The 23,525-nt window shown below is 34.8% G+C and overlaps 1 long non-coding RNA gene across 1 annotated transcript; it reads left to right on the top strand.

The window, feature by feature from the left end:
- Positions 1–2,630: 2,630 nt before the first annotated feature.
- LOC143665341 (uncharacterized) lies at positions 2,631–20,537 on the top strand. Its single transcript, XR_013166892.1, has 3 exons — positions 2,631–2,726; positions 6,586–6,653; positions 20,426–20,537. It is a non-coding gene; the product is annotated as an uncharacterized LOC143665341 (long non-coding RNA).
- The last annotated feature ends 2,988 nt before the right edge of the window (positions 20,538–23,525 follow it).

Raw genomic sequence — 23,525 nt, 5'->3', positions numbered from 1 at the left:
TGTTTTGCAATTAATGATTGCTTTGGAAAAGAGTGCTGCAGACCTGCTGGGCTGGAAGATTGTCCCACTTGACGGGACTGACATATAGCTGACCATTTGACCACCCTTGTGTTTGTTTTAGAGCCCATAATAGTCTTGTGCTTTTTTGTTTCACAAAGCTGTAAAACAGCTGCTCTTCAAAAGAACATATGCTAAAGACATGGTAAGTGAATTCAGTCCTCACCAAAAACTTAAGGAATTCTTTGAGAAAAATATGTCAAATGACAGTCTTAATCCTTGAATCACCTCTGGAATCTTCAGTAGCATTCGGATGGAAGAGTTCAGTGCTTGGGTGTTTCCTAAAACTTAGTTGTAAGAATTTCCAACCAGCAGAATATTTGTGTGTTGTCAATGCTGTTGTTGCTAAAGGAAAAAGGAAATAGGGATGGAACATTTTTGCTTTCATATATGTAACATTAGAAATAGTAAATAACACTTAGATCATTCTCTACGGCATGTATCTTGCATTCATCTTTCTCATTTTGACAATCCATCTTTTAAGTTTTTTGTTTATTTGGTGTTTGTGTGCCCTGGGAACAACATTAAGTATCATTTAACTTAAGGAAAAAAATTAGCTACAAATAGGTAAAGTATTTATTGGCATTCTTTCTAAGTAAAGACAAAAACAAGCGAAGTCTATAATACATTAATAAATTTATCATCAACCAGGTCATGAAAGCATTTACCAAATCTAGTCACACACACACACACACACACACACAGACACGGACGTGTACATCCACCTCCACGACACACACTCCACCCTGTCAAGGGCAGTTCATGGAGATGCGGGCAGTTTGCATTCCTCTTGAATTGCACTTCTTGGCACTAATTTTTATGATTCACGGTTTGTGTTGGCTTTTGTTCACATAAATCAATACTCTGACATCCTGGGTTAGTGAGATAGCTTGAAAATAAAAGCCATCACATCTGTCCTATTGCAACCTGTACGAATGTGGTTCTCTACTTTTGGGATAGAACTTCTGTTTGCTGAGCCGTTTACCTCCTCATGTCATTAATGGCTTAGCACCTTCTCATAGACACTTTATCTCCAAATAATATACCAGGAGGTCATTGGACAACTGTCATTTTTTCAGCCTAACACATGGAGATGATTTTCTGATTCCTGGCTTAGTTTCCATTAATTAGCCCAAGAACCCTATCAGTAGCAAGTCCTTTCTCTGTGGGACCTGCGTTTGAAAGCCTAATGGCATTTGCACTCTTCACACGCATAATGAGGCAGGAGTTACAGTGACCAGGAGTAACACCAGTGACTTGGGTAGTGTTTCCATATAAGGAAATCCTTTCCAGCATTACTTGGCGAATATATGATTTTCTGAATCTCGAGCACTAGAAATACCAACTGAGACACCTGGAAAAATTAGAGAATGTATTGCAATTCCACTGCAAGAATTAAAACTTAAAAATCACCATGGAGATGTTATTAGTTCAAAGGAATCATTGCCATCAAGTCAAAATAAAAAGTAAGATATGCTGACATGAAACCAGGAAAAGACTATGTAAGCAAGAAGTCACATCCTAGGCCGCCATTCGTGCTTGGGATTATTGCCATATGATAAGTGTGTGTTCATGAACCTGTCTGCTACTTATGATTCATTCTTGAAAACAAAATAAATATGGATAACTTCATACATACAGTATACTTTGCACAAATGCTGTGAGTGTTATTCCAAGAAACAACATATTTTGGAAGTAAAATAAGCCATTAAATTGGCAATCATCACGTGTACTGCTGTTAATCTTGATAGGAGAGACAAAAAATTATGAAAATTTTTTTTTAATACCACCCAATAATATGCACTGGCCTTTTCCAGTATTTCAGTATTTGTTATAGCCTATGGTACTTTGACAGAATAAATACAAAGAGAAGATAGAAATTTTGAAAAAGCTCTGCTATGAACTCCAAAACTGCTCTAAAATACAAATTTAATAAAACAATAGTGGTTTCAACAGCAAAGCCAAAATCAGGGTATGCAGACAAAATATTTTTACCCTTAAAAAGTGAAATTAGTTTGCATGAAACAGCATATTGAATGTGCTTTTGGAAGCGTTTATAACAATTCAACCAGCATCAATATAAATAAAAGAAATGTTTCTGTCTGGATTAATACTTGTCATGAAATTGCGACTTTTAGACAAGAGAAATAGTACTTTTTGAAGCATTTTTAAGAAAAATAACTTGGAGATGTTAAATATTTGTGTTATTATTTTCAGAGATTTTAGTGACCTTTATTCGGTATTGATTGATTTTGTGTTAATATCCCTTATTGTAATGTTACCTATTATTAAATATCTATAGTAGAGAGATATATTTACGTTATTGAAATATCAAATCCTGTCATAATTTATTGGCACATATTAATAAAAAATTGGGAATATTTTATTTATTGTTTCCTTTTTTTATAATATACTTCCGAAACTTTTAGCATAAAATTATCACTTCAAAGAGCTCCTCTTATTATTATTTTTATAATCAATGATTCATATTTAAAGGCATAAATAAAAAGTTATAAAAAGTAAACCAACTGTGACTTCAACAATTTCAAGAATTCTTAGAAATTCTAATCTCTTTTCCCAAATTCCAAGGTTAATGTCATTTGTAATTGGAAACACTAGGCCTGGAAGAACTTTCAAATTTTGTTTTTGAACTTGCCATGCTTTTGAAGGTAAAACGTGACTCAAAACTTTCATTACTCAAACAAAGCCAGTAGTAACTGTGCACAATGAACGAGGTTGATTGGTCCTACTTCCTAGTGGTAAGGCTGTGAGGATGCAAGTTTATTTGGAGGGTAACTCTGCTTTGAGACACTTTCTATCATTTACCTTTGCAAGGGAACCCTCTTCTTTTACTCCAGTTATATATTTCTTTATCATTAGTGTGCAGCGTGATATGACTTGCCCAAATCTTTCAACCTAATGACAATGACGGCCACCTGTATCCATGATATTTGGCTTTCAAGTTACAGACCATCTAAGATTGTCATCCAAGTTTGGGCTATGCTTATGTCAATGTGTGATGTGATAAAGTTTATGTCATGATTCATAGTGGTTTGACTCTCACTCTCATAGAAAATAAGTCACACTAGGAACTTGACATTTTTCACTAAGAATTTCCACCTCTATTTTTTGTAAAGAAATGACTGCAAGATAGCATACTCCATTAAATATGTTATATACAACCATCTCTGAAATGTAAAGCTCCCAAAAAGCACATTTCAGTCACACAAGGCAATGGAATAACCAGTTATTTAAGTTTCATAGTATACCACTTGATAATACATTTGCAGCTTATAACTTATCATGTAGCTTTAAATTTTTAATTTGTAATTCTACTGCTTTTACTTTGAAGATCCAATGTATGATCAAATATTTTTTTCCTTGCATAATAAAATTTCAGATGTCTCTGGGATAATTTTATTGATGATCTAACGACTTCATAAGAGAGCTACTCAATAATTTTAGGAGAATTATGAAGAGAATTTTCCTACCTTATATTTCTCATTATAAATTCTCCTATAACAAAACCATGACTGGGTTTGAGTGAATGTAGAAACTTTCTTTGTTAACCATAAAGTGCCACAAATGCATGCTGGTACTATTATTACTGTTTTGAAATCTGAAATGTGCTCTTCTGAAATGTGCCAAAAATCAGGATTCTTGGACATTGCTACTTGAAATAATTGAGATATCACCCTATCCCTTGCTGAAAACAATAAAAATATAAACAGAAACAACAGAAACAAAAAATAAACCAGCCCTGTTGTTTCATTTTGTTTATTAATATGTTGTTGTTGTTTTTTTGTTTGTTTGTTTTTGATAAATTTCTATAAATTAGAAGTCCCTTACCCAAAGGTACAGGTATTAGGCTCAAAGAGGCTGACCTACTCCAAGTGATTTTCTCCCCATGTCTGACCCTCATATTTCAAGACCTTCACCTACCCACTCCTTATCTCAGACTCAGATACACATACAAACTGGGTGGCCTTGTAGGTGCTTTGAAATTATAATATGCAGTCAATTAACATATGAAAGAGAATTATCTACCAATAAAAGTTTTCTAAACCAGGGGTTAGCAAACTTCAGCCGAAGGGCCAAAACCAATGTACCACTTGAGTTCATAAATAAACTTTTATTGGAATACAGCCACGCTCATTTGTTTGCATATTGTCTATGGCAGCTCTAGAGACTAAATAACACGCCAAGCCAACACTATTTACTATCTGGTTATTTATGGAAGAAGTTTGCCATCCTCTACTCTAAACCAGTGTTCTCAAGTGTTACTGTGAATCAGAATGACTCAAAGGTCTTATTAAAAGGGATTGATGGAGCTACCCACAGTTTCTAATTTAATATATGAGGCAGGGTCCAAGAAGTTCCATTTCTAAGAAGTATTTATACAGGTGTTGCTGAGGCAGTGGTCAGGGGAGTACACTCCAAGAACCACTGTCCTAAACTTGAAAATGTCTCCTCTTGTAAGAAGTTTTGGAGGTGCAGTAGGCTATACAAGCCAATGAGAGAGTCATTGAGTAATTTTTTAAGAATAAATGAACCTGCTGGTGCTCCTCAAGTAGCATTTACCTTGCATTCAAGCCTGATTAAAAGAACATTACTAAGAGAACCAACCAAGAGTAATCTGCTTTTCTTTGAATCCTGAAATATAATCTTTAAGAATCTACATGTACTTCATTAAATGATTTTTAGCCTTTTTAAACTTATACCCAATTCACTATAAATGCAATACTTTACCTTGTACACAGATAGAGAATTTATAAAGTGATTTTACATGTTTTACCACTTTGAGGTACTTCTGAACCCAACATATGAACGGAAAAGAAAAAATATATATATATATGAACAGCCATACTGAAGTTAAGTGACTTTCCCTGTGCTTTTATTGGTGGCTATAATTTGAAATTTAGTCCAGTATTTTTTTTCATGAGGTTGTGCTACCTCTCAAAACAAATTACCTTAATTTCTTAAAACAGACTTACAACTATGCAAGTGTGCCACCATAGTTAAAATGATTACTCGTAGGTGCTGAATTTTCACTGTTAAAGATGCTAACATGTAGCAAACAATTCTATTCAAACTACTGCTCATGGAGGAAAAAAGAAGCAAAAATGCAAGTTCGTGGTGGCTGTGGTCAATGCAAACGTGGTTTCCTACACTATGATATACAGTTGGGACCAATAGTTTATTGTTATGATAGAAGCATCCTTTTGCTGGATATTAACCAAGAGTCATTAGGCAAAACCAATTGTGGAAGAAGTGGGAAGACGCTCATCTTGGTTAATGATTTGGAAACAAATCTCTGGAGATTTAAAAGTGGGTCCAGTATATCCGTTCCTTTTATTGACTTTGATGCATTATTGGAAATTGAAACCACATTAGATGAATAAAAATCAGTCTGTTAAACCGTTAGGAAGGCAGCAAAGGCTTGGTTGAGTTGATATTTAAAGTATTCATAGTTGTTAAGGAGATTAAATGACAACAGCCATAGACTGGTTTCAGCACCTTTTTTTATTTCATTTTTTAAGATGAAGTTACAACTGTTGGTCTTCAGGAGAATATTTAAGGTAATATTCCTCGAATAAAGTGCTATGATGGATTCTCACATTAATCGCCTTTGATTCCCACAGATTTGTTAAGGGATCACTATACTAGTGAAGACTCTCTGCTCTGAGATTTATCTTTCAAGGAAGAAATACAAAGATCAGAGAAAACTGTATGATTTTTTTTTAAGGTTTACTTGGTAGTGAATTGAAGAATTACAATAAACAACTCAGGAGAAAAAGATGTAGGATTCAAATTAGGGAAATTTTTGTTAACTTAATCCTTAATTTTTGTTAAGTTAAAGGAAATTTTTGTTAGATTGAATTACCCTCTCTCTCCAGGTAAGAGAAGCATTACAATAATTCAGTTGCTCTTAAAATAGGAGGAAGGCAACAACCTACAGTGAAAAATGCCTTACACAGGAGCTCAGAAAACCTGGATTCTTTCCCTGGCTTTGCCATTGATGGATCCTTAGACAATAACATAATTTTTTTCAGTCAAATAGCTTAAATTTAAATGAGAGAATTTTATTATTAGATACCTGCAGTTTATTTCTGCAATAAATCCTGTGATTGTATGTGAGCTGTTTCTAGACACAAGTAAATTTTTTATGTACCAAGCTTAAATTTGTGGCAATTTTATAACTAGTTTTCTAGTGGCCTGTTGTAATCATCACACGTTGAAAGTTATGTTTCCCTAAGAGTGTGATCCCAACTTTGCCACCAATTCCCCCAAATTGATTTTACATCATCAAACTGGTCATTTCATGCAGAATTAGAACTGTGGGGCTAAAATCCCAGAAAAGTTTATATATCAAAATATGCCTAAATGTGCATAAATGTATATCCCAGAGTTGTATAAAAACTGTAGGATAATAGAGACCATCAGTAGTAACTTTCTGAGTCTAACCCCTGCGATTCTAAAATTTACATGGGACATTTCTAAACTGATGACCTTTCAATTCCTTTCTAGGTTCCTTCAGTGGTTTATGTGTGGTGGTAATCATAGAGAGTCATTTTGAAAGTTGTAGCTACTATAACGTAAGTATAACCATGAATGAATTATATAATTACTTTTGCCCTGTTCCCCTTGGACTCCAATTTCCTATTTTTGCCTCTTGTGGATCATTTATTTTCTATCTAAAGTATAAACCCAAATGCTTTGCTTTTGTTTTCCCAGAGTAATCATTAATTTAAGACTAATGCATGGAGCAGAATTTGACTAAAGATTTGGTGATGTAGATAAGGGTTTCCTTCTTTTAAAGGCCTATGATAGAATATTGGTGATCCCATGTCCTTTGTCAACTGCTCATTAATAATCTTTTCTCCTCACATTCCCTGCATTTACACATGTTGCTTAGGCTTCCTGCTCATTCTCACATTCTCCCTCTTTTCCTCCTTGTTCTCAGGGCCCTTCTCACATTACTGAAATGGTCAGGGTTTGGGATAAGGATTGACAGAGAGAAAGGACATGCAGCAAAATGTCTCTGCAGTCAGGCTTTATGGAGAACTGCAAGGGTCATGCAGGCATATCTGGCAGCTCAAATGGGCAAGTGTTCAAGAGAGGGTCACCACTGAGCCCTCCTGTGGTACCAGGCAACCAGACTAATTGACTAGCTCCTCTCAATTACGCCTTCTCCCTGTGCTGCTTCAGCTTCTCTTCTGCTTTCAACTACTCTCTGCTCTCTCTAATCCCTTTAAAGTTCCTGACTTCTGCCTCATAGCTTTATTGGACTTCCCTAAAGTTTTGGTTTTTTTTTTTCCCTAAGTTGCCACTCCATTCTAAATTCTCTGCCCTTCTCTGTGAATCTCATTTTATGTGTCCATGTAAGACAGGTTTGATCAACTCAATATTTACTATGACATACAGAAAATTTCACCTCAAGTCTACTTCCCACATTGTTTTTCTTCCCCTCACCTCCAGCATTTGGGGCTGCATTTGGGTCCACCTTGATACTGAATCCATTTAGTGATACAGTTTCATGAAACAAAAGGTCATAAATGTGGGCAAGAGCTTTTAGGGTGCTTGGTTTAAGGGGCAGTGATTGGGATGGGGCTCAAATTTCTATAGATCGTCCTCCACTAGAGAGGGTTTTGGGTATTTTTTCACCAATTTGTGAGCTTAATATATTTAGATTGCTTCAAACTCTTTTTCTAAAATCATTTATAATTAGGAGAAATATTACATTCATAGGCTATAAGAAATAAAAATATATGTATTTATTTTTCAGGAGATGTTTCTAATTTTTTTATGAATTCTATAAGAAACAATGTACTAGATTTTAAAAATAAATTTGCTAGATGCATAGTTCACCATATTTCAACATGCAGCTATGAGTTCTCTTAATATCACTTAAAAAATATTATTTTAGGTAGTTGTTTTGAAGAAAAGAACCTATTTTATATAATATGGTATTAGAAAACTAAAAATTAGTTAACACTTTAATATGAAGATTAAACTAGCAAAGTCTCTTACCAATAAAAATAACCATTCTTAGAGGCAGAATATATAATTAGAGTCTTTTGTTGTTGTTGTTAACTGACTTTATTTACTTTTTAAATTTATTTTGTATTATCAAACCAAAACAACATACAAACACGAACATTCTTAACATACAAGCAAATCTGTGTGTAATTAGAATCTTCATAATTATTTTTTGGACTAATTAAGTTAGGTGCTGTTAGATATTTTGAAATTTATCTCCATTAAAGGAGGAGGTAATTTCCATCTGATACTGGTATTATAGAAGAAAAAGAGCAAGAGATAAAGTACAAAGTACATATTAGAAATCATAGAAAATAGCTAGCATTGTGCTATCTGGTATACGGTATATACAAACCATGTAAACCTTGTAATAATTTTATAATGTCTACGTTATGCACATTTTAAAAGTTGGGATGTCAAGGTATATGTAAGGCAAATGATGTGTTCATTGTTATAGTTAATAAATGATAAAAACCAGGATTTAACCACTGCAGTCTGATTCCAAATTGTGTGGTCTTACTCTCTATTTTCCAAAGCAAATATCAATATGCAATGATGAGAACATTGTGCATTTTATGGATATTAATAAAGCAAGAGTTAAGAGGAGACTGCAGGCTCTGCTCAGAATGCTGCAAGATAGAAACACTCACTAAGAATATTTTCTATCGATGGGCAACGCCAACATTAATAAGGTTCATTGTTACGCCTTGCAAAAAGTTACTTGTCTTTCATATTCTGGATGCTCTGAGCAAGGTGCACTAGTCTGATATTCCCATAACCTGGCATGTATACACATGTTTATCAATGGGAAGCACATCTCCCTCTGTCTCAAAGTTGTTGGGTGTCCCCTTATAAGACTTGGTTTCTGAATTTGCCACTATTGCAACCTTTTTTTCCCCACAAGCACATTTAAAAATAATCTTCCCTTTAGAGTACCCAGAATTAAATACACTCCAGCTAGAATCTAAACATTGTAGAGGGAGTTGGGATTCTTCTTTTTCCATTATCAGGACACTGTTCTATTAATGGCCTAAAAGGTAACATTTGCTTACTTGGCAGTCACATCATATTGTTGGCTCATATTCCCTGTGGTTAGTTTATACTCAATGTCATATGCACATGAATTACATCTTATAAGTTCTCTTTAACTTGACCTTACAAAGCTGACATTTTGTAGTCTAAATTCAGAACACTGCTTTTATCTTAAATATCACATATGAACTCAGTTTAAAAACTTCTTCATTAGTTTGTCTTGTTATCTGAAAATTGGATTTTCCTCATCTTCATGCAAAGCACTCTTTGCTAGGAGCACATTAATCTGGGTAATGAAAAAAAGAAGGAATTTGTATGTGTGTCTCTGAGATATGATGTTTGGAAAATAGAAAAAGAAATTCAGAATTATATTTTCTGAAATTATGCTTGAAAACCACAAGAGAATATACAAATCTTCTTTTTGTCTGAGGCAACTGACCACTCAGATGCTTTATTTTGGGGTGTTATGGATTGAATTGTGTCCCCCAAAAAGATATGCTCCAATCTTAACTTCCAGTCCCCAGACTGGTATCTTTTTTGGAAACAGTATCTTTGAAGATGCTGCTATTTAAGATGAGGTCAAACTGTCCTAGGGTGAATCCTAATACAGGAAGACTAGATGCTTTTCTAGGGAGAGGAACTTAGATCATGGCCAGCAGGACAGAGAAAGGAAAGACTGTCATGTGATCGAGGCAGAGGTTTGTATGCCAGTACGGGTGACAAGACACTGCCAGAACTTTGCAGACTTTAGAGGAAGCACTGTCCTGCCAATGACTCGACTCAGACTTCTGTCCTCCAGCACTGTGAGACAATGAATTGCTGTTGGTTTAAGCCACCCAGGTTGCAGTAATTTATTACAGCAAGCCCAGCAAATGAAGACACTGCATTCCAGGAATGGGAAGGTTTCTGGATGGTAAAGAATTAGAGAAGAAAGTGTATATAAAGTGCCAACCATTGACAATGTAAAAAAAGAGAGAATTCATATACATAAAGTTATTTTCTAAAGCAGTGTCCTATAAACATAATAGCCATTCAATAATTTTAAGATGCTCAGTAGACAAATTCATAGCAGAATAAACTGTCTTATCGCAGTTCACAGAAGGGCGATGTAATGTATGTGAATCATCATGTCTGTACGTCTCAAAAGAGCTATTTGAAAATTGTAAATGAAAAACACAGTTGATGTAAATACACATCACTCTTGACTTCTGGGTGAACTAAACAACTAATAATAAATTAATTGAATATGATATAACTAAACAAAAAAGTTCATAATTGAAAAGAAAACTAGTGATTAGAAATCATGTCTACATTGATAATATTAATTATTCACTGATAATAAAATATTTTCCCAGAAAATTATAGGAATCCCATAGCGATCTAAAAGGGCAAATTTATAGCATAAACTTTGCAATGTAGCCATGTGTTGTGGGTAGCCACTCTTCTTAATGGAATGCAGGATTAGTTTCCCAGGAAAATCCATAATTGGATAACCTTAACTTCTAAATGCCAAATTTTAGTGATTTTACAATATTTTATCTATAAAAGGTTACTAGAAGTAGCACTGAGTCATGTGAAGAAATGAAAGAGTCGGCCCCCAAACAGAAGAAATACTTGCAATTTCGGATGAGCATGGAGCCTGTGAATAAATAGGCTCATGGCTCAGCGTGAACAGCAGATTGTCCTCAGAGAATCTCAGCACACAGTGAACTTTATTAGATGAAGAATGCATTCCCAGGGGCCTGCTAATTCTGAAGAGATGTGTAGTTATTTGAAATCAGGTATCCCAAAGAATCAACACGGCTAGAGAGAAGATTTCTATTTAACTTCATGCCAATCTAATAATTTTAAAAAACTTTTGTAAATTTCTCAATTTAGTTATCTCTCTCTCTCTCTCTCTCTCTCTCTCTCTCTCTCTCTCTCTCTCTCTTTTTAATCCGTCTGTCTGTATTTTAAAGCCGGAACAATGCTATAAACATGTGCCTTTGGCAAGGAAAATAGCTTATAACATGAGACTTCTGTTTTACTCTAATGTCCTACCCCCACCACATACCCTGCTTCATAACAAGGTATGTTATCCTAAGAAGAATTAATTGGTAAAATCCCATGCCATAAGTCTCTACTTATTATAGCTAAAAAAAGATGGTTTGACACTCAGGCCCAAACTAAAAGGAGGGGCACATCGCATTCTTCAAAGAATCACTGAGAAGGGAAAAGGAAGTAAATTCACTAGAGAATGTGATTCCAAACATTGCCAACCGCCTCTGGTGATCATATGCCAAATTCCTTCTATACTGTGAAAAATCATTTGAAACTAAACTTGGTCATTTGTTTAGAAATGCCCCCTTAATTCCTGTGTTATTCTTGGGAACTTACTCCTGAACGTATTGCTACTTCTATTGACCTGATCTTACGCTTTTCATGTTACATTTAATCCAGAGAAGTACCCTTTATCCCCATTTACCTGGCTATAATATGGCTTTTCATCACCTAGCATGAAAAATATTTTTTCCTGCCCTTCACCTAAATGTTGGTCTAGTATCAGAAGGGAAAAGTTTTTTGTGGTTTCTGTAATGTGCACCTCATTTGGTGCACATAGAGATGGTAATTCATTCTTTATTTCTCCAATTGAGGACTTTAAAAATCAGGATTATGCTTTGTCTCCTTGCTCCTTTGTTTCCTGGAATCCTTAAGCACCTCTAGAAGAAAATTGGGTCGCTTGTTAGATTGAGTTGAAGAGCCTTAGGGATCCATTTTTCAAGGAAGTCTATTGGGTCTGCAGTCTCTACCCCTTCAGGCAGTCCAGTAATTCTGACATTCTAGTTCAAGATAGTATCTTAAAACTATTCTCTCTCCTTATGGCACTGTATATCTCTCATTTTGCTCTATTACTTTACCATTAGATTAAGGTTAAGTGTTTGGGAGCATTATGAGGTGTTCTTACATTACTTGGTGTTGACATCAAGGTTTAGTGCCTATTAATTTTTATGTAAAAATGAAAATAAAAGGAAGCAAACATCAAACCAAAAAAGCCAGCAAAATGTCACATATCTGGTATATAACACATTTTTTAACTCCATGGATTTATTCCTTTCTAGAGAATCCTCCTTGAAAAATACTTGAAAAAGACAGGTTCCTTGCCCTTGTCACTTGCTCTTGTCTCCTCATTATGAAATTATTCTTTTGTCAAATATTTTTTCCTGAGTTTTGGTATTTCTTGAAATTTCTCTAAAGACTAAATTCTACATTATCCATTTGACCTTTAAGCCCTTCAAGTACTATAGCTTAAAAGAAATATTTAGGGTAGTATTAATGTGCTATAACGGAAATATCCTTTGGCTGGCTCCACCTTTTCTCCTCATTCACCTTCATATGTAATTTTTAGAGAGATGATCAGAGGTCAAATTTCCCCCAGCATAAGAATCTTTGCCTTATTACCACTTGCTGAAGAATTTATGATAATGATCTATTTTGGTTTATAGGAAATTTATACACAAATTAATTTCAAAAATAGTTATTTTATCTGATCATATAAATGTGCTTTAATTACCTGAACAAAACTATAGTCACATCCCCGAATCAGTATAGATTAAAACATCATTCACAGCCAAACAGAAACATGTTCCCAATCACTTCACTTGAATTATTGTTATGTAGCTTGAGGCTTGTATTAAAATCACAGAATAATTGCAATCAGATTATTATAATCAAGTACAGGAAGAGTAATTACAGGTTACAGTCACTTTAAGCTGCCCTGGAAGTCCTATATTCTGATCATATGCATATTAAAAGTTTATGTTAGTGATAAAATTAATGAACAGGATTGCAAGCGCTTGTCAGTGGGAAAGATGTTACATATCTTACCATATAGGGAGTTATATTTTCATATCAAGGACAACTATGGGCTTACATTATTTTTTGCTTTTACCTAAAATTAAATTATAGAGGAAATGAATCAAATCCAAGTTTTCACTATCTAAAAATGCTATTTCTAGTATTCAATGTTTATAAATTTAACTCATTGTCTTATGGTGAAGAGTATGGAGGTTCATTTTTCACTTCGTTTAAAAACGTAAAGAAAAGTGTGTGTGTTTATGTATATGGGAAGAAACTGTGTTCCCCAATAAACTGTAATCTTATAAACCCTTAATAAAAGGGAAAATTTCTAGAAATTTCCTGAGATAAGGCCCAGGAAATAAAAAGGAAAAGAAAGACATGTTAACTTTTCCAATCATATGATCTGGCTTTGAAGAGACATAAAATCAAGAGATATTTCATGTTTGCTGGAAAGTGTATATAAAACTGATATATATGTTGTGTTAATATTGAGATTAAAAAACCTATCCTATTTTGGCTTTAATAATCTTGTTCTTTTATTCAAGCGATGCATACAGCAATGACATATGAATTGAATTTTGATGGTCTGGGTCTAAAATTAGAACGTGAAACCGAAAGAAGCTGTAGAGCCCTAGGGGTCCAATCACGGGGAAACGGCTCCTGCACACATGTGCCAACCACTGAATCATTTTATTACACTTTCTGACTCACAGCGGAAATGGGGACAAGATAAGAGTGAACATATGACCACAGATTGTAAGTAGAAAACATAGCAGGTGACTCACAGGGAAGTTAGAGGCAGAAGAGGTGAGAAAGGTAAAAGGCTGAGTTGACGTCCAAGGAATTTCACGCGAAGCCTGTATCCAGATGTACTGCTGGGGACAACTGTACAACACACAATGAGAATAACTAAGGAATGACATTTGTCATGGGCAGGATCGCCCTGCAGACAAGGACACGGATTGTGTGCCAGCCTCTCAGACTGTCTAGAGCCACTATGGCAGACAACATAAGCCAGATAAAAGGCCAACCCAACACCCAGATGCTGTTGCTGAAAAATGATATACTGGAGCTCAGCATCTGGGTCTCTCAGTTGCCAAGTTCACCCCATGGGTGCCCACGGTGCTTGGCTCAGATACTGGGCCAGACAGAAGGGGGTGGGCTCCATGGAACAAACCGAGCACAGCAGTGAACGAGAAGAAGGTAGAAAGCCAAGTGTGTAATAAAATAGCTTGAACCTGCCAATATGGCTTCAAATGCATAAAACCACACGTTAGTGTTCCAAATATAACGCTGAGAGCAGATTTTTTCTTCTTTGGTGTAGAGTTGATTTAAGAGGCCTGACTGTTGGGCCTGTGGTTATACTCTTCCCGAGTGAAGGATGTCAGTCATAAAATATATTATAGTCATAATTAGATAATGGATTGCAATGTCCTACCTTTATATCTAGTTAAAAATACCTGGGAGGGTAGCTTAGCAAAATGACTGGAGGCATTTGGTGTAAAGGCCTATAACAATAGGGTAAAAATGAACCAAATCAATATATAAAGCAGCATGGAAAATCCACGATGGCAGCAGGGATAATGAAGTGAGAGCATTTCAGCCTCCTCTGCTTTCACCTCGGGATCTGAAAAACATACCAGTTTATAGCAGACGTGCGCTTTGCTTTACATCGTTTCCTTGGGAAGCTGTAGCAATGTATAGATGTGATAGGATCCTTCCATCTAGGATCATGAAGCTTGCTATGTAGATTTTGATTTAAAAAATCGAAGAAAATAAACAAATACTTTTCTAATCGGTGTATTTGTTTTCATTGTATTCCCTCCTTTTGCCCTCTCCCCGATTTAGTACCTTATTTCCTAGCTTCAGAAACATCTTCAAACTATTTTATACATCACTATTTTCAGAATATTGTTGTCCCAAAAAAGCATATTTTGATTCATTTATAGGTCAGTGGATAGAATATTGGTCACATAGAATAGAAATGTGGTCACATTTATTTTTTAATACCTCATTTTTAAGAAACCAAGTTATTTCAGTTAAAAAACGTGGACAAGTGAGAAGAATAGGATTTTTTGGCTCTATATCTAAATTAAGAAAAATGCATTTATTGCTTTTGTGATGAAATGGGCATTCTGCATATTACTCATTCACATGTGAGCCTCTGAAATTTTCTTTCTGAAATTATTGCGCGGCACTGTAGTTTATTTCTTTTTACTTTACTGTTTTGCATTTAAACAATTGCTTTTAAATGCATTAATCTCTTCAATTTTGAAAAACATTTTAAACTGTGTGTGCATGTGTAAGAAGGAATATAACATTAACACATATTGCTTAAAGCATACGACTTGTCTATGCCACTGTATGCAGTAACTATATTTTTCCATAAATCCAGGCATTTCAACTGTAATCTAAATAAGAACTTTGACAAATTAAAACCATTTTCATGTAATCCCGCAGCTCACACTGCTTTGCAATTGCTGGTTTAGGCCAACTCTACTCCACAAGGGAAGGAATTATATATTCAGTTTTCATCACTGTATCCCAGCTGCTTAACATGATGTAATTGTGACAGAGACATAGTAGGAGCAAAGTATCTCACGAATGAATGAGTATGTCAGTGACTCTTTTGTTAAGGACAGAACAATTACCTGTGTTAATTCTCAATGACTTCCTATGGACTATTACTCTGTCTACAATTACATACAGGAAATTTAGAAAGTATATTCTTATGCATATCAATTCTGAAAATTTTCGGCATTAGAACCCCTTTATATTCTTTAAAAATGCCAAGACTCATAAGAGCTTTTGTTTAGGTAGGTTATTTACTTATATTTACCATGTTGGAAATCAAAACCGAGACATTTAAGAAAATATTTATTAGCTTATTTTCAAATAAAAATAATAAACCCACTACAAGTTAATGAAAGTACTATGGTTTTATAAAACTAATTGCTTTTTTTTTCCAAACCAGAAAGTAGTGAGAGAAGTGTCATGGCTCTATATTTCTGCAAATTTTTATAATGTCAGGCTTATAGAAGAAAATTAAATTCTCATATCTGTTTCAGCATTCTGTTGCAATATATTTTTAAGTATATGAAGAAAATCTGACTTCGCATAGGCATTTTGAAAAAGGAGGACCTTCTGACCCCTTGAAAGAGTATAAAGACTCCCAGAGTTCCTCAAACCATACTCAAGAACCACTACCTCATAGAATCTGTATTCACATTTCGATAATTGACTTTTAAAAATTTTATTTATTAGCAGAATCAAAACTTACAGATCAAGAACTGGAACATTATTTTGTAATAGCCCTGGTATATAATTAACTGTTTTAAACATAAAGTTATGGCCGTAATGAGAAATGAGTAGTATAGAAGTCTGAGATGACCTTAAATAACTATGATGGTCAAGTTCATGCATCAAACTTGGCTGGGGTCATGGGGTCCAGTTGTTTGGTCAAGCAAGTACTTGGCCTGATTGTTACTGCGAAGGTATTTCCTAGATGGATTTCCATTTATACTCAGTTGATTGCATCTATGACTGATTTCATCTATAGTCAACAGAAATTGCCCTCAGCAATGAAGGGAGCCTCCTCATCCAAGCAGTTGGAATTCCTAATACTAGCCCTAAAGATTTCAGAAGTTAGAGATAAGAATTTCTGCCATTACTTCAGCCAGTCACCTTCTCCTAGAGAATTCAACTTCACATTCATTGGGGTTTCCAACTTGCAGCCTGCCTTATGAATTTCAGATTTGCCAATTCCCATGGTCATGTGACTTAATTATAGGAATTATATATAAATATACATTCCTATAATAATATAGGAATGTATAAAAATATACATTTATATACACATGTGTTTCCCTAACACAATAATTTTATGTCAGTATTAAAATTGTTCATCTTTAATGACTGGCAGCTATGCTAGGTCTTTGGAGAACCAACACTCCAGCTATAACTTCTTCATTGATTTAATATGTGAGGGTTTATTTTGTAGATACCTTTAAAGCTTTATTGGTGGAAAAATTTTCTTCCATTTTATCAACATTTCTTTGTTTTTAATTTAAATGATTTCAGCAATTCTGTTCAGAGAAATGCATCATTTGTTTAGTGAATTTTAAGATATTTTATAATATTATTAGAGAGGATGTGTGGATCAAAAGGATAGCTTCTATGTGGCTCATAAAAAAGTAAATTCATAGAATCAGTTTGGAAGACAATATCTTCACCTTGGAAATCTGAACCTTACTTAAGACACAGCAGTTCTATTCCTTGGTAAATATTCTGGAGAAAATCTTGGACATTTTTGCATTAGAGTTCATGTGCCAAATGGGCAGAGCACCACTGTTAATAATAGTGGAAAACTGGAATATTCCATACATGAAAAAAATACATTTGTTGTGTTTACACTATGAAGTATTACATAACATGATCACAGCTACTAACAACAATATAGATAATACTCAAGTGCAAGAGGGCCATAGATTATATTCAGCATAAAGATTTTTTATAAAGTTAAAAGCAATTTTAATAAAAATCTCATTGTTTAAGCATATACACACATATACATATATATGCATGTATGTTTAATAAATAAAATGATAAACACAGAGAATCTAGAATAATGGTTAATGGCCCCTGGGGAAGACAGAAGGAAGAGCACATTAGTATAACTTATTTCTAATGTTTTAGATGTAGGAATTGGGTGTTGTTTCAAGGGTCTTCATTTTATCATGAATGATGAATAAGGGAATGGATGAATAAATGAATGAGTGAATGAATAAATGAATACAACTAAGGATCATGCAAATATAAAAGAAGGTCGTAAGTTAAGAACCAAGAATTATGATTGTTTCAATTCTGTGCTTCTAAAATTAAACCATATATGTTTTTTCCAGGTAGCAATAAGTAGTAAGTATAGCAAAGAAAAATACATTTTCAAAAAACAGAATATAGGGAAATAAAAATATGGATATTTCATTTACATTGGCTAGTTATATATGTGTGAATATTTGTATTATACAAACCCACATGCAATTTACAGAGTGAAACAGCTCTGTCATGTGTCGCTATCCTCATGTTGCTGAATAGGTAATATTAAGGACATACTGCCATATCTAACAATGCAGTATGGCGAAGTGAAAAAATGAACTCAGGAGTCACGCAAGTGAGGAGCAAGGAAAAAATCTATGCTATGTTAGCTGCATAGCCATCACCAAAAGTGTTTCTACTGAGGTGTGTTTTGTGTGGTACTATCCATGTATTTTTAAGATATTTGCAATGAACAGACCTGTGAAAATTCTTCTTTGAGGGTGTTTTTTGAGGCTGTGGTAAATCACAGTGTTTTCCTTCTGAGATTCCAAAGAGGGGAAAAAGAACCCTAATGAACTCAGAAACAGTACAGTTCTGTATTCCTGAGCAAATATTGTATTTCACCAAAAGACACACAGTCAAACCATGCATGCAACTAAGTTTTTTGTTGTTGTTAATTGTTATACACAGAGCCAACTTTGGGCTCAACCTGTAGCAAATATGGAATGTATCACTGAATCAATTTTTAATTTTCTTAGCACAACCCTGTTCCATTATATATATTTCTATTTCTTTTTTTCTACCCTCACTTTTATCACATTCTACTTTTGCTTGTTAAATCAACCTCATTTTTTAATTCTTAAAATATATATAAGGAAAATAATAAATATTTTATTGGTTATAATATCTATAGCAGAATGCTAAGTGTTTCCCTTTCCCTCCAACCAACCATTGTGCTGAAGGGACTCTTCCTACTTTGTGTGTGTCCGTGCGTGTGTGTGGGTGTGCATCCCCCAGGAGGTGTGACCAACCAATCAATTAGGGTAACTAAAAATAGGTTAAACAAAGACTCAGTGTAATGTGAAAATTTAGCATTTGTTTGGGAGTTTATCTGTTCAATTTAGACTGTCAATCTGTACATAAAGAAGAGAAAATTAACTGTAAGTAAAACCTTAACTAATATAAACTGGAAAGGAATTGTAGTAAAATCTTCTCAGTAGTAAGAAACTAATATATTCTGAAAAATGTCTTCTTAGAAAAGCTAATACATTCTATTTTCTGCAAATGCAATAATTACATAGGGACTTTTCAGAAGCGATGACAAAGCATTTTTCATAATATCTTCAGTGAATAATCATATTGGTGTCTTTTTTTATGAAAGAGTAAAATAATTTTTTCTTAAACTTCGCCAAAAAACACATTCTCATCCCCAAGCTTTTCTTTTAAAAATGAGCATAACAATACCTACATTTTAAAAACCTCATTAATTTCCTTTTTTAATGTGTTCTTCCAAAGAGCTCGAAGCATTGCAAAATGCTCTTAAAAAAGTTATATTCATGTTACCCTTCCTTTGATCCCTAAGATGAAATGCAACCACCTCTACTGTGAAATACAGCCACTGCTTATGACAGCGAATAACAATTCCATACAATTCACAAGAAATAACATACCCAATTAAAACTGTAAAGGGATCTTGGAAAGACAGACTTTAATTAGGGAAGCTGGAATGTGGCCAAGCAAAAGGTCCCATGAAAAGTGGTCATGACCTCATTTGAACACTCTGTCTTATTCACAAGACCACATCTAGAGTAGCCCATCGCATCAGGCTGACTTGGGGCACTGATTGATTCAGTGCTGAATAAATGGGAACAATGTCACATACTTCCTCATCATCTGCATTTATCAAGGCATTCGAAGACTTTTCTTGGTGAACCTCCCCCATCAGCTAACAACTTTGTACATAAATGTCCGTTCATGAGTCACGGACCAGGAAAGGGTCTCCCCTCCCTTTTCATAACTACATTTTGATCAGATGTGTTTTTATCAAAATAAAATCAAAGTTTTTAGAATATTGTGAGGTCTAAGCCTAAAATAATTTAAAAATAAACACTTCAAAGGCCAACTTTTTAATTTTGAAAATCAAAGAATACATATTTTCTGTAGAACTGTCAGAAGCTAAATCTAACTAGTTCCTCAATCCAATCAGCCAGACACGTTAAATTTATGTCCGCAGAGGGTGGAGAAGCAGTGGCTAACATGAAAACAACCAAGGAAGAAAAAAAAAAAAGAAAAGTAGGACTCATATTGCACTTTTTTTTTTACCATAACTCAATAACAATATTATTTTATATATTTAGAGTTTCCTGAGTTTTTTTTTCCAAATAACAAGTATATATTGAAATCTTATATAAATTCAACACTCTTTGTTTATAGTTTCTTGCTATATATATTCTAATGCCACTTCTGTCCCAGGAACTGCTGTGGAAGAACTGGCTTCCATATATTTGTTTCTTGTATGCTTCCATGACAAAGATCCCAAGGATAAAATTATAAAATGTTTTGAGCATGTCGCTGGAAGCATTTCCATTTACCTCCTCCTCTAATGGCTTTGCTTCAAAAATTTTTTCTATATTTCTCCACTCAGGAACTGCTCTCCAGACAGAAAAGAAGAATTGGCTGGCAATATTGGTGTTTTCTGTTTATATCCTTTTACCCAAATGTGTGGCTGTATTAAAATTAGTCACACCTCAGGAACCAAAAGTTCTGTTTATGTAATGTACCAGTGGTTACACTTTATTCCTTACAAAAAACAGTCTAAAATCTCCTGTGGCTTTCAAAATTCCGAAAGGAACCACACAGTCAGCTCCTGTACAGTAACTTCATTGGGTTTTATGTTTGTAGTAGAAAGCTAGATTTGTTCCCTTTTCTCCAGCATCCCTTTCCACTTCAGGTAAGAGCACAGGTTTTGCTCAGGGAGGCTGGGGGAACTTCTGGTTTATATACTCCATCTTCCACCCCTGACACACATATATCCAACCTGCCAAAGACTGTCCATGGGACCAAGGCTTACCCAATAATGATAGTTCTCCATACCTCTTAGATGACAAACAATGAGTATGGAATCCAGATTAGTGATCACGGCCTCTGCAATATGACAAACCTGCAAAACATGAAGAGATGTAAAGAGACACTGGGACAGTGTAGGGACCCTGGCAGCGTACAGAATCTTGGCTACACTGAGGCGTGCTGTATCCACCCCTTCCCGTGGTTAATTCTCCAAACCAATAGAGTCTCCTTTCATTGCACTTGGAACTGTGTTCAAATCATAAGAAAGAGTACTGACTCAATAGTAGTTGTGGTATGCTATGGGATATACACTGTGCCAGAACTCTGTACTGTGCAAAGCAGATGTTTCCCCTGCACTCGGGAGTTAGCGCGCTATCAAGGCAGGCAGGACATAAAATAATAAATCACCAAATACATAATTCATGATAAAGTATGACATATTAAGAAGAAAATGAATATAGTGCTAGGATAGCGAACAAAAAAAGGGAACACACTTAGAAAAAAAAAGAAAAAAGAACAGGGAGGGAGTTAATCTCAGACCTAAACCTAACAGATATTGCATAGAATCTTTTACAAATACTGTTTTATTCAGATCTTTTTCATATGTAGCGTTAGTCTTTTAAAAATGTGCTTCTGATTAGCAAGAACAATAATACTGACAATAACTACCATCGATCAACTAGTACTTTGTACCAGTCTCCGCTGAATGACTTTTATATCTTTCAGACCATGCAACCTTCTAAACGATATGAAGTAAGAATCACTATTATCACAACTTTACAGATGAGGAAATGGGAGCATGCAAATATTAAATATAAGGCAGTACTAATGGAAAGAAGCATTTTTGAATCCCAGGTGTTTGAATGCAGGGTTTATACTCTTCACTACTGGCCTATTTGAAGAGTAATTCATACTTGCTGCTAAATTTTAAATAATACAAATGTACACTATATAAAAGGAGAAAATCCCCCTTTCTTAATATGATCTTTTTTCCATTGAGATAAACATTATTAAACATTTCGTGTATGAATTATTTTCCTGTAAATATAAGAAACTATGCGTTTAAGAGTCTATGTATACTTCCCATTCCCTATGGGAAGTTAAGGCTTAAAATGTACAAGTTCTTTTTTGGAATGATAGAAATGTTTTGGGAACGAATGATAATGATGACAGCACAACGTGGTGAATGCAATTAACAGCACTGAAATATATCTCTGAATATTATTAAAAGTTAGCTTATATATGTGGTAACTTTTTAAAAAAATTCATGGAACTACAGTACAGAAACTTTGAACCCTCAATTAAACTATAGACTTTAATAGTACCAATATAAAAATGTGCTATTATCAATTATAACAAATGTTCCACACCAGGGCAAAATGTGGGCAGTGGAGTGATACACGGGAAACGTGTATATTATGCCTGATTGTTCTGAAAACCCACAACATCTCATAAAAAAAAAAAACCCACATATACATACCACATACTTTGTAATATGTACCAGTAATTTATTTTCTCCTCCACATCATATTTGTGATACTAAGTTGCTTTTTATTTTAAAAGTAAATTGTAAAATAAGTTTATCTAACTTGCATGCTTTTTTCTAAATTATTTCCTATTGTGTTCAACCAGACCATTCTTCCTTTACACTAAGGGTTCATGTAGTTTAAGTCTTATAGTTTTAGAATTTCCCTACAACCTGTTCTGCCTCATAAAGAGCCCCCGATAGGACCTGTTCTAGCCTTCCTAACACAGGCTTTGCCTATTTCCTAAACTTTTGGTGGCATTTACCCAATAGCAACAATACTCTGGAATTAGGTGGAGCTTTTCAACAAAGAAGTTACCATCATCCTCTATTCTTATTCTTTCCTATTCTTCCATTCCTCACACATACTGGGAGCAGATATACTCCTGTTGCATGTAGCTAACACGAAGGAAGAAAGTAAACAGAAATCACGAATATTTCTGGAGTGGCTCTGTGAACCCGTCATGTCAGGCATTGTGGACTCAGTAGTGGAGAAGACTGAGGCCTCCAAAAACTCAGTAAGAAGGCAAAAGGGAACACTCTTCCTCCAATTTTCGTTGTTGCTTTGGCTTCTGTAATTACTCGCATTGTGGGAAGGAGGAATGGAGAACAATGCCTTACTCCTCTTTCTTTCTTTCACCTTTGTCTTTTCATGACTGGATGCAAAGCTATTGGCAAAATATAATAAACATTGAGGAAAATCTGAGTTTTCCTTAGCTATACTTTAAATGAAATTCCAATAATGAGTTCGATTTGGGGGAACAAGTGTTTCAGCTTGGGTGCCAAATCAGAGATTTTCGGGAGCTTGCTGAGCTGGATGTCCTGTAAGTGTAAACATTTATTGCAAAGCCCTCAAGTTTACACTAAGGTAATGCAGAGCCTCGGATTGCCAGGAAGAAAGTTCACAGAGGGCTTCAAGATGAGCACATTGTGCCAACCAAAGCAGACATCTTCAGTGTAACTTCCCCCAAAACCTTAAATCATTATAGACTTCAAAATTATATTTGAGCATTTGCAAAGTCCCCGTGGGGGAATGGGGAGAAAGAAGGAAATATCCAACTTCCCCATTTGGAGAATTCCTGATATTCTCGCAAGCAGTAGGGACAACCAAATCAATAGGCCAAGCACTCAATCTTGGAGTCACCCCTATGAA

The sequence above is a fragment of the Tamandua tetradactyla genome, chromosome 21 (genome assembly GCF_023851605.1).
Source record: "Tamandua tetradactyla isolate mTamTet1 chromosome 21, mTamTet1.pri, whole genome shotgun sequence".
NCBI lineage: Eukaryota > Metazoa > Chordata > Mammalia > Pilosa > Myrmecophagidae > Tamandua > Tamandua tetradactyla.
This window is presented reverse-complemented; position numbering and strand designations above follow the sequence as displayed.